Raw genomic sequence first — 11,032 nt, forward strand, 5'->3', positions numbered from 1 at the left:
TGTATCTTTTTATTCCTCCTCTATATAGGCTACTTACTAATTTTTACTATATGGATGGATAACACTCATAATGGCTTTAGAGATGCTTTTCAGTTTCTAGTTCAAAATTAGATTGTGTAGCTTCCAGCTTTCAGAATTGTTCTTACTCTGTTTACCTCCCAACAAGTAAAATATCTTTCTCCTTTATCCCCTTAGCAAGCAGAATCAAACTATAGTTTCCTTCTTAACATCATGTTGTCCTCTCTCCTAACAGCTCTTTGGGGTCACAAAGAAATCAATGGGACAAAATTGTTTCTCAAACTTTCTTGGATAGTCTAGAACTTATGATTTTCAGTGACTTCAATGTTAGTATTCACTCTATTCCTCAAATTTAAGATCTGCTTCTCAAATCTGGTTGATTTGCAAAAACTACAAATGCTCATGCTTTTACTAACAAGATCACTAAAAATAAACAAATTTCCCTTTTTTTCCATCAAGAGGAGCAATGTGATTTCCAGAAAAGCTAAACTTTTTACCTAAACAGGAGTTGCACTGTAATATTAAAATAATATTTTCATGTATGTTTGTTTATACATACCCACATACATATAAATAGATAATAGATAGATGAATAGATATTAAGTAATTTCAAAAAATAAAGAAAAGTATGTATATATTTGTAAATTACAAATCCAGTGCCCATTTTATAATCCAAAACTGCACAGGAAAATGCTATTCAAATTTCTAACCAGGCATATAAATTCTAGTTAACAAAACTTGGATCTAGGAGTTAATCTAAGTAGTTTTTCTTCACTTCTGCTGAAAAATTTCTTAAATGCACTTTATCCTGCAATAAGAAGCCTAACACAGAAATTAAGCTTTCTTTCTATTATTTATGAGCTCTGAGAGCTCCAAGACCTCGTTATACAATGAAATCACTCATATAAAAAATGTCCTAAGTGATCACAGACTCCAGGCCCCTCACTTTGCAAGAAAGAACCTAGACAGCTAAGTCCAAAGTTATAGAGAAAGTAGATGACAGAACCTTGATTAAAACCTTTCTTCTAATGTCCATCCACAGATGACTGGGTAAAGAAGTTGTGGTATATTTATACAATGGAATACTACTCAGCCAATAAAAATAATGCCATTTGCAGCAACATGGATGGCCCTGGAGAATATCATTCTAAGTGAAATAAACCAGAAAGAGAAAGAAAAATACCATATGATATCACTCATATGTGGAATCTAAAAGAAAAAAAAAAGACAAATGAACTTAATTTACAAAACAGAAACAGACTCACAGACATAGAAAACAAACTTATGGTTACCGGGGGAAGGGGGTGGAAAGGGATAAATTGGGAGTTTGAGATTTGCAGATGCTGACTGGTATATATAAAATAGATAAACAAGTTTATACTGTATAGCACAGGGAACTATATTTGATATCTTGTAGTAGTTTATGGTGAAAAGGAGTATGAAAACGAATATATGTACATTGATGTAAAAAAGCAAGCAAGCAAGCAAGCAAGCATCCAACCAGCAACTATCCATAGACAAGGCACCACTGTGAAAATCCCAGTACAGGGCAGTGAGGCTGAAGCACCCCTCTGGACCACAGATGAGAAGGACTGCATTAGAAGAATAAGAGGAACAGCTACATTCTAACTCAATTGCCCTTCCCCAAGACTGGCATAGTGCTGGAGGAAGTGGGCCCCTTCTCCCAGGGTCCATGATTTCTCCGGTGGGAAAATGAGAGCCCAAGATGAACATTCAGTTCCCCCAGCATTGTGGGTCTCTTTCTGGGAGTCCCATTCGGGTCTTGCCCCATGAGGGTTGGGAGGGAATCTGTTAGGCTTGACTACTGGATCAAATTGGGACAGAAAAGGGGGTGGGGCTTATAGCAATCAGGGCTCAGATATGCACAGACTGAGTTCCTCGTCCAGCAGTGTCAAATAGAGATCCCAGCCAGTGGCTCTGCCCATTTGCAGAGCCAATCCAGGGGTCCCATTTGGCCAGGGAACTCTGCACAGTTCTTCTTGATTCAGGTCATATTAGGCCACAAAGCAAGTCTTAGCAAATTTAAGAAGTTAGAAATCATATATGCATTTTTTTTAACCATAATTTATTAAAACTAGAAACTGGTAACAAACCAACAACTAGAAAATTCACAAACTGAAGAGGAGGTAATACTCCCAAACTCATTTCAAAAGGCCAGCATTTCTTTTGATACTAAAGCTGAGTAAGGACCTACAGGAAAAGAAAATTACAGGACAACATCCCTGATAGATATAGATGCAACAATTTTCAACAAAATACCAGAAAATCAAATTAAACAGTGTATATGATCATATACTATGAACAAATGGTATTCATTCCTGGGCACAGGATGGTTCCACATATACAAATCAATAAGCATGTATATCATATTAGTAGAATGAACAATAAAATTTATATTGTAAATTGAAATCAAATTTCAATTGATGTAAAAAAAGGCATTTGACAAAATTTCACATCCATTTATGGTAAAAACTCTCAACAAATAGGGTATAGAAAGAATGTACCTCAACACAATGAAGGCCATATATGACAAGCAAGCCCACAATTAACGTCACACTTATTGGTGAAAGACTAAATATTTTTCTTCTAAGGTTAGAAACAACACAAGTGTGCCCACTCTCACCACTCCCACTCAACACAGTACTGGAAGTCCTAGCTAGAGCAATAAGGCAAGGAAAAGAAACAGAAGAGACCAGAATTGGAAAGGAAGAAGTAAAACTGTCTCTATTTGCAGATGACATGATTTTATGTGCAGAAAATCCTACAGATTTCACAAAAAACTTATTAGATCTATCAACAAATTAAGTTGCAGGATACAAAATCAACATGCAAAAAATTGGTAGCGTTTTTATTTGCTAACAATGCATCATCTGCAAAAGTAATAAAGAAATCAATTCCATTTATAATAATGTCAAAAACAATAAAATAATTAGAAATAAATTTACTCAAGGAAGTGAAAGATCCGTACACCAAAAACTATCAGACAGTGTTAAAAGAAACTGCAACTGGCATCTGAAATGGAGGTAGTCTTGTGGGACTGAACCCTTAACCTGAGGGATCTGGCAGTATCTCTAGATAGACAGTATAGGAATTGAACTACATTTACAGAACACACAAATGATACCACTGAATTGCTTACAGAGGGAAAATACCACCACATGTTTGTTGACCAGAGTACAGGTGCATTAAGAGTATTGGGTGCCGTGTGAAGGAAAATGATAGTGTGTTTCTTCTTTAAACTTCTTTCCAAATCGAAGGTTTCACACTGCCCTGGAGCAAAAGTGTTCATTTTTAATCCATATAGCTTCCTCTTTTTTGCTTCTACTGAGCTGGAGTAAATCAAGGTCTTATTTATATAAAGAAAAATAAGGTAAATCAAATAATTTGAAAACAACAACTTGAAAGGAAATATTAACAATATTCTGTAACATTGATTAAAATATCATTACAATAAGAACTGAGTTCCTCCTTTTTTCCTGGTTACCGTGAATATCTGGTAAATAACATTTTGCAGTCTTGTTCAGACATTTTCTTTTCTTTTTAAAAATTTTTTATTGAAGAATAGTTGATTTACTATGTTGTGTTAGTTTCTGATGTACAGGATAGTGAATTAGTTTCTCACAAATATATATATATAAATATATATATATATATATTTTAATATCCTTTTCCATTATGGTTTATTACAGGATACTGAATATAGTTCCCTGTCAGAACATTTCTTTAGGATTCATGACTTTATGTTAAATGTTCATTGCCCTTTTAAATTACAAATAAATCTAAACAAAGACAATGTTGGGACTAACTAACATCCATTGTGTTTAATAATTAATTATTTACATGGACTAAGTCTTCTATATATGCCTGGTAGTGATGCAGGAATTTTTTCTCCTGTCAGCCAGTCCATACATCTGTAGGTTGTGTCTAAAGGAAAAAGTAGTACATTGGAAAATAGAAAAAAATTGCATTTGCCATAATGTAAGTTTCTAAGATGTGACAGCATTGGCAGAGAATGGTTAAGCTCCTAAAAGATGTCCAATGTTATCTTCATTTGTGAGAGGTAATGGAGAATAAGCTGCTCTCAGAGAGAGAGAGAGAGAAAGAGACGGTGAAACAAAGAATTATAATTAAGACTGGTAAGTGAACTGAGGGACAAAACACAGTGCCCCGTGGGAGCTCTGTGGTTATAGAACCCAGTATAGGGGCTGTCTAAAAATTTTCAGGAGGAAATGGCACCTATGAGTAGGATGGAGAAAGATGAGATTGAGGACTAGTGTTCTAGGCCAAGGAGATGAGAGCAAACAGTGGCTCACTGTGGATTGGAAGAACTTCTCTTTGACAAGACTGTGAAAAGTATTTCTAGTTTTTTATGAAAGTCTGGCAAAATAAGCAAAAGCCAGAAGGGCTTTGTAAGACATGTCAAGGAGTCTGACTTTATCTCAGGGCAATGGAACAAGAGAGAAAGAATTTAAGAAGGGAGCAGTGACACAAAGATGTATTTAATGATAATAAATGTAATAAGATCTGCTGTTGAATGCTTCCAGGGGTAAATACTTAATAAATATCAACTCGTTTAATCTTTGCTACGTCCCTAGAATATTACTCCTACTTTCTGGATGAGAAAAGTGAATCTGAACAGGAAGCTTGCCCAGTGTTCACACAGTGAGAATGTGACTGGGCACAACTCAAACCCAAATCTATCTGACCCTACGGAAAATCAGTGGGGACAGTAAAGTCACTGTCAGGCTGCACTCCATAAAATTGCTGAAAACTACAACTTCACATGGTAGGATCTAGTATGTCTTATAAAAAACCCCACATCTTCTGAAACTAAAATTTAGTTTCAAAAATGGAGCTGCCAGATGCACTTATCTAAAGAATAGAGATGTCATTTGAAATTCTCAGTCCAACTTATTTTGGCAGTCTCATTCCTTGCAGATTTAAACCCAAAGGTCCCTGGCTTAATTCTCTTCTTTTTCTGCTTCTGTCATTCCAAGTCTTTTTTTGGTCTCTTGCTTTCTGTAATTCCCTGTCAGCCAGAAGCCTGCTGACTCTCCCCATGTGTTTCAGGACCTTTGGCTTTCCTGCATTTCACCTGATGTCTCTATTCTCAGTTTGTTCTTTACCGAGTGAAAAAAAGAACTAATTGCATGGCGGATCTTAGAGCCATTACCCTACAATATAAAGGGCCTTACAGAGATTCCCATGGGGTGATGCACTCCCTGTTGCATTCTTTAGAATTCTCACAGGTTAATGTTTTCACCATCTCTGTGTCCACTGCAGATTTCAGCATCCAAACTCAAATGGAGAGAATAAGAAGTATGAGGGTGCTGTAAGTTTGCATTTGAATCCTATTTTCCTTCCCATGCAAGATCGCTGGCTAAACATATAAAGACCAGCAAGTAATATTCCACTTAAACTCCAATCCTTGAGACTCACTTGAAATTCTAAGCAGACTTGGGATATCTGATTGATCTGTAGGTGGATATCAATAGGACGGTTAAGTCTAGCCTTCAGTTTGACATAGGCTCTTGACAATTAGATCAATGATCCTATTCTTTCTTCATTGTTATTCTTTCTCTTCCTTTGGCCTCTGCCTCTGCAAAAAACTTCCACTGAGAATTTTCTCATCCAAAATATTCTGCATCGGTGGTTTGCAAACCTAGCTACCTCAAAGAACAATTTCATTGTTTTGTGAAACTTATACATGGTTGTTACGTTATAATGAAATCAAGAAATTAATGAAACAATTGAAATAACACTGAATAATTTATATTAAATGATTATCATTCTAGGCATCTCTTGATGAAGATGTGCAGATCAAGGAATGGACAGATAGATGGATAAAGAAGTTGGTAGACAGAAATATGGATAAGTAAACATATCAGTAGGTAAGTAGGAAGGTAGATGATGGATTGATAGACTGACAAAATAATCAAAAGACAAAAGTAATTTTATAAAAGTTGATCAATTTATATATGCTACTTTTTAAAAGAAAGTATTAGATTTTTTTTTTCATTTAACAGAGAAGAAACCTAAGGGGAGCTAAAGAAACTGCTGAACTTTAAATACATGTTTCTTCATTTCTTATGTATATAATTTCTTAACTTTTTTTATGAGTAAGAAACAGACATGAAGCAACATTAAATATCTAGACTTAACGATTTTTTTTTAAAATAACGTTTCAATTTTAGGCAGAAAAATTGACTCTACTTTTTTAAAATGAGGAAATTAGTACTCTTCACTCTTCACTCCCCATCCCTTAAGTTTGGTTACATAATTTTTTGTATTACAGAGTTTATACTATTTATCTTCTGTTCTATAGCCATAATTCCATCAGTTATTTAGTCTAATTTTCTATCTTAAATGGATACAATGATAACCACTAGGCCTTTTACCACACTTTTCTGTTTTTCAATCATTTACTGGTTGAATGGATTTAATCATTAATTTTTTAAAATAAAGACTCTAAATTCCTGTATTCTATGAATTTGTATGTGCTTGAAAAGACCAGTATGTTGCCTTTTATACTAGATAAAAAAAGATGTTGAAGGGAAAAAGGTTAATTGGCTGAGTCCCTTTATTGCTAAATGCTGTAGGCATTCCTCCATCATCTTCTGGAATTGAGTGTGGGTTTAATCCTTTAGTGTTTTCCCTATTTATTTTTTGATTGGCAGGATTTCACCCTCAGTAGTTTCTTCAAGAATAACTCATGGGTGTTTTGGCCACCAGTACTACACTTTGACCTGGGCAAGAGGTGCTCCTGACCCAAGCCCTGTACTTTCAAGGAGCTTGAAGTAGCTGATCCCAACTCATGTCTTTCCCCAAGGAACAAAAGGTTTAAAGGTCCAGGACTTTATGCTTGTGTCTATTCTAGATCACATCTGGGGTACCTGGGAGTCCAACATTCTCTGTCCAAACACCCTTGAGCCTGTTTCCAAAGATACACACATCTTCCCAGGTCTGTTCTCCTGAAAGAGGGCCAGGCCACTACACCTAGACTAAAGGGTGGCCCAGAGATGGGGGGGGGGGGTTGTGAAAGTATGGAGAGAACTTGTACATGTGCTCTAAGGTATCTGTACATATACAAATGGGGCCCCTCACGGTACCATTTACAAGGGTCGTTGGGCCATTAGGGCTTGCTTTTGCTGTACAACCATGTTGTATTTTGTTACTCTAAGGAGTTAAAAAATTCCTAATTTAAACCTGACAGCTGAGGAGTATATTTATCAAGGTAGGAGGAGAGAATATATTTCATTTTATAGTTCCTAGCTTGTTTTATATAATATTATACCTAAAATATATATAACATATATTAAATATATAAAATATTAATAATTGTACATTACACTTAATTACATATGTTAAATATATATATATATTTAGGCATGATCCTTTAAATTTTGACATACAGTATATCAGCTCTGTTTATAATTTTCTATTGTTTTCACTAATGTAAGGAGCTGGCAAGATAGTCTCTGAAAGAATTTGCTTGCTTTTTTATTTGAGAATTCTAGCCCATTTACCTAACAAATAAAAATCAACTTGGCCAGCTAAAATATTTTTGGTTCTCTCTTTTCTCCAAACTTTGTTAGCTCATTTGCCTATTGCTGAGGACAATGATATAATAAGCTATTTTTTTCATTACAGAAGGTGACTTTCACTCTCTACTATGATACTTAAAGAATGAAGTATTTTTCTTTAAATCTCAATAATTTAACTAAGGCATGTCTTGTTATTGATTATTCTGTAACATTTTAACTAGTGCTTTTCAATCTTCATATTCAGTTATGAAGGAATTTATTTTCTATTTTATTTAAGAAATTTTATTTTCTATTATATTTTAATATTATTATTATTATTATTATGTTCCATAATTTAGCAAAACAATTTTTTCCCATATCTGTGTTCTTTCTCTGTCATGTATAGTATGTCTGTCCTATTGTTTTGATCTCTTTATTTCTTACGTGTTCATGGTAATTATATTAAGACTTTCTTCCTTGAAATAATTCAGTTCAATTTTAGTAGTTTGTTTTGTTGCATACTATTTCTAATTCATATCTTTAGTTCTGTAATATTGGAATTTGGACCAAAGGATTTCTTTCCCCTCAATTTTATACATTCTCTTTAGATTTTATTTTGGTGTTTTACATCTTAGACTTCAATCTATTGATTTATCAAATTTGTCCTCTTGTTTAATTTCTTTATAATGCAATATGTAAATGAGGAATTTTATTTTGACCTTAGATTGTATTTTATCTTCAACCAGGTACTCTACCTGTGTTCTCTATTCTTCCTTTCCCTGTAAGACAAACGGGTGCTGTTGTATTTGCACAGTCACCCCGCTGTATCATTTCAGTTTCATGCTAAAGTGAGCAACTCTACAACCTGCTTTCATGCTAAAGTGAGCAACTCTACAACCTGCTTATCTGAAATTTGCATATCTTCCCCTGAGACCATTTCATTATTAATTATAATAGTGTTAATTATTCATCCACATTAATATAGTCCATCCACTCCACTATAGCTTGAGGCCATGAGACAAAGAGGAGAAGGGTCCATCTAGACCTTGTATGGGATTTTTGAGGGAAACCACTTTTTCTTCAAAGATTTAATTAAATTTTGCTTATTGGAATTAATTCACAACAGGGCATGTTTGTGTGTCTGTGTGTATGTGTTGAGCACAAAATCAGGATAATCTACTCTAAGATGGTAAACCCTCAGGATTCAGATCACTCCTCTCTTTCAGCTCAGAGTTATAGGTTTCCTTCAAAGACACTCCTCATTTTTCTGCTTCACTCGTCTATCTCCAGTGGTTCATTTTCTTTTTTTTTTTTTAATCAGAGATACAGACCTACCCAATAAATTCTGATTCAGTTCATTTGTGGGAGAAAACAGAATCTGTACTTTTCATCAGATTCGGAAAGTTTTTAGTCATTTCTTTAAATATTTTTATGCCCCATTCCCTTTTGGGGACTCCAATTATACATATTTTAATCCACTGGACACTGTCTCACAATATCTTGGTGCCCAAGACTAAAAGTGGTGGCAACAAAGAGATAAGTCACTGGGACCATCTTTTAGTCCTGGGGTTAGGCAGGATACCTCCCAGAAGGGAGATGTGGCCCCTCCAGCTCCTTCTATCCCGCAGTATGCTACTTCTCCTCTCCACTCAGTTTTTATCTTTCCTCCTAAACCTCAGCATGCAGCCCTTACATGTCTAACACTTATGATGAGATAGATTGCCCATACCTGGTAATGGAAAGTAGAGAGAAAAGGAAAATTTCTTACCCAGCTGCAGAGAAAATGTGTGCTTGACTCCTGACTTTAGAGCTGCATGCAGAGGCTTGGGGGTCCTTTCATTTATACATCATTCAATACATAATAGCTTAGCTTGGGAATTTTTGTCTTTCTCTTTCTGACATTAAACTTTTAGATCACACAACATCCAGCGAAATTTTCATAATTCTGTCATCAGTGTGGACATGCTCTGGGAGCAATTTAAAGGATTAGAGTCACATCAAAGCCTCATTTAAGCATAATTTACTTTCTAAAGCCATATCATGTTGATTAACAAAATCAGTAGTTCCTTAAGAGACCTCATGATTTTAAATGTCACTTTACTTGTAATGTTTTGCAATAGGCTTAATTTACTGTCACCTTCTCTTACAGTTCTGATTTTCTGATGTTTTCCCAAAGCCCAATGGAATGATTGGTTCATGAGAAAATAGCACTGCTTAGAAAATAAACTAGAGCACAACTTGTCTTTTTATGCTCCATCTGCTCAACCATGTCTTATTAAATTAGACTCTAGGAAAGTATCTCCCTGTGCTTTAAAATGCCATGTTGGACTCCTGAAATTAAACATAATATTACTGCCTTCAATATATTTCTTGGCATTTTACTGTCAAAATATAAAAGCCTAAGTTCTAATTAGAGAAATATTGACCATATGTTGTGTAACACTTGATATTTACACTTAAAAACTTAGGTTGAGGGTATCATAAAATTGGGCTTCTGAAGCAAGTTTACATGTGGATGAAATCTGGCTCAGGGTGATGTCAGCTCCACTCCCAAATTTAATCAACCCAGAGAGTAACCACTTAACGAAATCACAGTGCATGATCTCAAAGTATGTTTATAAGACATGGGTCATTAATAATTTCAAACATTGCTTGTTTTAGGTAAGTGACATGATGATTAGCAATGTGAGCATTAGTCCTTTGATGCCTAAATTTGGGTAATATTTAACTTACTTTAGAAGACATACACACATGTCATAAGTGTGTCTTTTCTGAAACGTTTAAGAAAAGAAGCAGTTGGGATTGGGTAGCGGAAAATGAGAGGATGAAAAAATCAGTATTTAGATTTATACTCAACGTTAACTCCTTAAATTAATAACGGCCAGTTTTCGCTTGGTAGGCATTAATCAGTCTACCAGAAGTTATCTGTAAAGTGACAGCATCATAGAGCATTAGGGCTGAAAGAAGTAATTAACGTCATCTAGTCCAATTTTCTCTCTTGACAAGTGATATCCCAAAGCCAGCCCAAAGTCAGCGAGGTAAATTTTAACATGAATAGGGCTAAAAATCTAAGTCTCCTGATTTCCAATCCAGTGTTCTCCCTACACTTGCACTAATCTGTAGGGAAGGTATTTATTTAAAAGCATGACAAATTAATCATATTATTGATGTTTTGGCCATTCTAATAGGTATGCAGTGATATCTCATTGTTATTTTTACCTGCATTTCCCTGATGACATGATGTGGAACATCTTTTCATATGCTTATTTGCCATCACTCTATCTTCTTTGGTGAGGTATCTGTTAAGTTCTTTGGCCCATTTTTCAATCAAGTTGTTTGTTTTCTTATTGTTGAGTTTTAAAAGTTCTTTGTATGTTTTAGATAATAGAACTTTTGTCAGGTATGTCTTTTATAAACATTTTCCCCCAGTCTGTGATTTGTCTTCTCATTCTCATGAGCATTTACTTTTC

The sequence above is a fragment of the Camelus ferus genome, chromosome 3 (assembly GCF_009834535.1).
Source record: "Camelus ferus isolate YT-003-E chromosome 3, BCGSAC_Cfer_1.0, whole genome shotgun sequence".
Classification (NCBI taxonomy): Eukaryota; Metazoa; Chordata; class Mammalia; order Artiodactyla; family Camelidae; genus Camelus; species Camelus ferus.